Raw genomic sequence first — 6000 nt, 5'->3', positions numbered from 1 at the left:
TAAAGAGGAGTCCTATTAACAGATTGCAATTACGTTAAGCCTTTTCATGAAGATTTTCATGTTGACAAAGCAGTGATTATTGAAGCTGTGTGTACAAGGTGAAGTGCATGTGGAGTGGACCAGTTAGAAGGACGTTCAGGTGTGCGCGCTGTCAGGCGTTGGATTGCTGCGTATCGGGCAGGTCATGGTGCTACATGCCCACGTTTCAAAGCGCAGCTGCCTCTCCTTTGGATGCTAAGCCAGATGCCTCCTGTCTCCCAGTCTTCTTTGTCCCTTGCAATGTAACATTAACTCTATTCTTCACTATATTAAGTATGATTTGTATAAACTCATACAAACAAAACAGAATTTCAGTTTTCTTTTATATAAACAAGGTGCCCAGTGACTTCAATTCCTTTTTACCTTAAGTCAATTCAATTGTTGAATTTTTAAGTTATAGCATGGTATCAAAGCTAAAATGATTGCAAGAGAATGTTCTAACAAGAGAATGTTCTAACTGCATTTTAACTGGGGTGTTCGTTAAACTCTAACCAACTCTTTTCTTTCTTTACTCTTCTACCTCTGCAGAGACAATAGAGTGTCAGGCTTCAGAGCTCAGCCTCTGGAGTCAGATGGCTCAGATTTAAATCCCAGCTCCAACACTTCCTAGTTGAGTGAGCTGAGGTAAATTATGCCTCACTTTACTCTTCTTAAAAAAAAAAAAAAAGGATAAAAAGCATAACATATTATGCCATCCCTATTATTATGAAGATATAGTAAACATCTCTAAATACTTGGAAAGATGCCTGGCCAATAATCTAAATTATATAAGTGTTTCCTCTTATTATAGCTCTGCCAAGATTGATGTGTATTTGGAATGAAAACAGTTATGTGATCAAACAGCACAATTAATCTATAATTTACTCTGGACCTCACTAAATTAAAGGAAACAACTGAAATATTATTGGGAGAACAGCTTTTATTTCTTGAGAAAACCTCAATAGTGCATTAAATACACCCGTATTTATATAATTAAATAAATAAACTAGATAATAAATATATAAAATCAAAAGAAGCATGCTTTAATAAATATAATGTTGTTATTTTATAATAATAATACACTACTCATTATTTTAACTATGATGTTTTAAGGTTTTAAATATCTTGATTTCAGATTATATATTTAGTGTTATTTTTCATAAAAATCCGGATGAGGAATGCTGTTTTTGTTCAGTCGCTCAGGTGTGTCTGACTCTTTGCGAGCCCATGGACTGCAGCACAGCAGGCTTCCCCACCTGTCACAATCTCCTGGAGTTTGCTCAAACTCATGTCCATTGAGTCAGTAATGCCATCTAACCATCTCATCCGCTGTCATCCCCTTCTCCTCTTGCCTTTAGTCTTTCCCAGAATCAGGGTCTTTTCAAATGAGTCAGCCAAACATCAGGTGGCCAAAGTATTAGAGTTTCAGTATCAGTCCTTCCAAAGAACATTCAGGATTGATTTCCTTTGACCAGTTTGATCTCCTTGCAGTCCAAGGGACTCTCAAGTCTTCTCCAACACCACAATTCAAAAGCATCAATTCTTCAGTGCTCAATCTTCCTTGTGGTCCAATATTTTGCACAATGTACTCTGCATATCAGTTAAATAAACAGGGTGATAATATACTGCCTTGACATAACTCCTTTCCCAATTTTGACCCAGTCCATTGTTCCATGTCTGGTTCTAACTGTTGCTTCTTGACCTGCACACAGGTTTCACAGGAGGCAGGTAAGGTGGTCTGGTATTCCCATATCTTTAAGAATGCTCCACAGTTTGTTTTAATCCACACAGTCAAAGGCTTTGGCATAGATGTTTTTCTGGAATTCTCTTGCTTTTTCTATGATCCAGTAGATGTTGGCCATTTGATCTCTGGTTCCTCTGCCTTTTCTAAATCCAGCTTGAACATCTGGAAGTTCATGGTTCACATACTGTTGAAGCCTTGCTTGGAGAATTTTGAGTATTACTAGTATAACATTACTTGCCTGGAGAATTTTGAGCATTACTAGTATAACATTACTAGTGTGTGAAATGAGTGCAACTGTGTGGTAGTTTGAACATTCTTTGGCATTGCCCTTCTGTGGGATTGGAATGAAAACTGAACTTTTCCAGTCCTGTGGCCACTGCTGAGTTTTCTACATTTGCTGGCATATTGAGTGCAGCACTTCCAGAGCATCATCTTTTAGGATTTGAAATAGCTCAGCTGGAATTCCATCACTTCCACTAGCTTGGTTCATAGTGATGCTTCAGCCCGCTTGATTTCACACTCCAAGATGCCTGGCTCTAGCTGAGTTATCACACTAGCCTGGTTATCTGGGTCATTAAGATCTTTCTTGTATAGTTCTTCCATGTATTCTTCTGTGTATTCTTGGCACCTCTTCTTAGTATCTTCTGCCTTTGTTAAGTCCATACCATTTCTGTTCTTTATTGTGCCCATCTTGCATGAAATGTTCCCTTGTTATCTCTAAGTTTCTTGAAAATATCTCTAGTCTTTCCCATTCTATTGTTTTCCTCTATTCTTTTGCATTGTTCATTTAGGAAGGCTTTCTTATCTCTCCTTTCTACTCAGTGAAACTATGAACCATGCAATGTAGGGCCACCCAAGACAGACAGCTCATGGTGGACAGTTCTGAAAAAATGTGGTCCACTGGAGAAGGGAATGGCAAACCACTTCATCATTCTTGCCTTGAGAACCCCATGAACAGTATGAAAAGGCAAAAAGATATGACACAGAAAGATAAATTTCCCAAGTTGGTAGATGCCCAATATGCTACTGAAGAGCAGAGAAATAGCTCCAGAAGGAATGAAGAGGCTGAGCCAAAATGGAAATGATGCCCAGTTGTGGATGTGTTTGGCGGTGAAAGCAAAGTCTGATGCTGTCAAGAACAATATTGCATAGGAACCTGGAATATTAGGTCCATGAATCAAGGTGAATTGGAAGTGGTCAAACAGGAGATGGCAAGAGTGAACGTCAACATTTTAGGAATCAGTGAACTAAAATGGACCTGAATGGGCAAATTTAATTCAGATTACCATTACATCTACTACTGTGGGAAAGAATCCCTCAGAAGAAATGGAGTAGCCCTCACAGTTCACAAAAGAGTCTGAAATGCAGTACTTGGATACAGTCTCAAAAATGACAGAATGATCTTGGTTTGTTTCCAAGCCAAGCCATTCAATATCACAGTAATACAGGTCTACGCCCCAACCTGGGATTCTCTGGTGGCTCAGACAGGAAAGCGTCTGCCCGCAATGCAGGAGACCTGGGTTTAATCCCCGGGTTGGGAAGATCCCTGGAGAAGGAAATGGCAACCCACTAAAGTACTCTTGCCTAGAAAATTCCATGGATGGAGGAGCCTGGTGGGCTACAGTCCATGGGGTCGCAAAGAGTTGGACACGACTAAGCGACTTCAATTTCACTTTCACTTTCACACGCCCCAATCACTAATGCCAGAGATAAGTTGATCAGTTTTATGAAGACCGACAAGATCTTCTAGAACTAGCATTAAAAAAAAAAAAAAAAAAGGAAAAAGATGTCCTTTTCACTATAGGGACTGGAATGCAAAAGTAGGAAGTCAAGAGATACCTGGAGTAACAGGCAAATTTGGCCTTGGAGTGCAAAATGAAGCAGGGCAAAGGCTCACAGAGTTTTGCCAAGAAAACGCACTGGTCATAGCAAGCACCCTCTTCCAACAACACGAGACAACTCTACACATGGACATCACCAGATGGTCAACACCAAAAAAAGATTGATTATATTCTCTGCAGTTGAAGATGGAGAAGCTCTATACAATCAGTAAAAGCAAGACTGGGAGCTGACTGTGGCTCAGATCATGAACTCCTTGTTGCAAAATTCAGAACTAAATGAACCACTAGACCATTCAGGTGTGACCTAAATCAAATCCCTTATGATTATACAGTGGAAGTGACAAATAGATTCAAGGGATTAGATCTGAGAGACTGCCCAAAGTACTACGGATGGAGGTTTGTAACATAGTACAGGATCAGGGAATTAGTTTGTCTAATTGATTTATCTTGTTCAGTATGGTCATAATGAGATAGCCCTATAGTTCCCATATTATTATTTTACATATGATCTCTTATATTATTTTATTTAAAAAATATTAAGAAATCTCATATGTGGATATAGAAATAGTCCATTGCATTATGCTTAATATTTTACAGAAGTGGATATTTAAGAATATTAGTTATTTATTGAGAAAGTGTTCCAATAACTCACCCAATTTTAGCAGTATCACACTAATACAGATTCTGTGAGCCAGGAGTTCAGGAAAGTCTCGGTGGTTGGCTTATCTCTGCTGCACAATGTTTGGAACCTTGGCTGCAAACTGAAACATCTGGGCGCATTTGGTGTGCCTCGGGTGTGTGGGGACCAGTGTCATCTGGAAGCTTTTTCAGTGACATATCTGACTCCTGTGCTGGGAGAACACGGGTGTGAGCTCAGTTAAGACTGTTGACTCTAATAACTCCTGCTCCCTTCATGGGACTGACATTTCTCAAAGCAGCCGGGGGAGTTCTGAGAGGAAACATTCCAAGAGGAAGAAACAAGGATTCCAAAAGACTGAGGCAGGAGCTGCAAGACTTCCTTTGACCAAGCCTTAGAAAGCATGCAGCATATTGTGTACCATCTTCTACGGATGTAATGGAGATAAGAAGGCCATACCAGGTGCAAGGGAAAGGTGACTGAGGTTACCACTTGATGTGTGCAAGCACACTCTGTCGTGTCCGACTCTTTGTGACCCCATGGGAAGTAGCCTGCCAGCCTCCTCTGTCTGTGGGATTTTCCAGGCAGGAATACTGGAGCGAGTTGCCATTTCATTCTCCAGGGGATCCTCCCAACCCAAGGATCGAACCCATGTCTCTTGCATCTCCTGTGTTGGCAGGCAGATTCTTTACCAGCGGAGCCACATAGGAAGCCTTACCATGTGATGGGGGTGGGAAAGTCACACAGCAGAAGACCCTGTGTGATTGCTGATAACAGGGAAGCTATCTTTGGACAAACAGATCCTGCCACAGGGATCATGTGGCATATAGGGTTTCTAGGTTAGTTTTAGGTTAAGTACTATATACAGAAATTCAGAAAGCACACACAAAATAAGTTTAATAAATAAAAAACAATTTAATCTGTATCTATAAGTAGAAAATATTTTCAGAAGGCTTCTCTTAAGAACACCTCAGTTATGAAACTTAAAATTCATCCATGGCATTAATTATAAGTAAATGGTTTACTTATAATTAATTACAGCTAAAACAGAAGCCTGTGTACAAATATTTTAAGTGCAGTAAAAGTTGCTAAAACTATGAATGAAGCTGTATTTTATAAATCAACTGGATGTGCAAAAAACATGATCAGTTATGAACTATGACTATTTCCAGATCACTTGTGTTCAAATGAACATGATAGTGTCAACAATCTCCAAAAATTTAAATTATGACAGGGGATAGACTTATAAACAGATAAGTATAATACAGAACCAGATTTAAAAATGTTATCCACATACTTTGAGAAGGAGAAAAAAATGAAATTTTCAGACATCTATGACAGAAAATTCTAATATTAATAGCTATAGAAATCTTCAGTATTTTATCAGCCTAAGTCAGTTTTATGTAAATCAGATACTAATTTTTATTATCAGATGCAGATTTTTATATCAGATACTAAATTATAAATTTGTCTTTATATAAGATATGTATTTATACTTCAGTATCACAGAAAGAGAGATGATCTTGGGTAAAATTTAAAGAATTTTTCTTCTCTAGAAAGAAAGTAGTGAATCTCAATTTTATATGAGATTTGAATAAACTTAAATTGCTATAAAGAAAACAAGGGAATAAACTGTTTACAAAACAGTTTCCAAGTGTCTCCTTACTAGTTTCTGAGGATATAAAGATGAGTGATGTCTGCTATTTATCTGAGAGAAATAAAGTAATTTGCCTTGTTTATCAGAGATTAAAAATGAAATC

Source organism: Odocoileus virginianus, chromosome 21, assembly GCF_023699985.2.
Source record: "Odocoileus virginianus isolate 20LAN1187 ecotype Illinois chromosome 21, Ovbor_1.2, whole genome shotgun sequence".
In the NCBI taxonomy this organism is placed as follows: domain Eukaryota; kingdom Metazoa; phylum Chordata; class Mammalia; order Artiodactyla; family Cervidae; genus Odocoileus; species Odocoileus virginianus.
Note: the sequence above shows the minus strand (reverse complement) of the source record.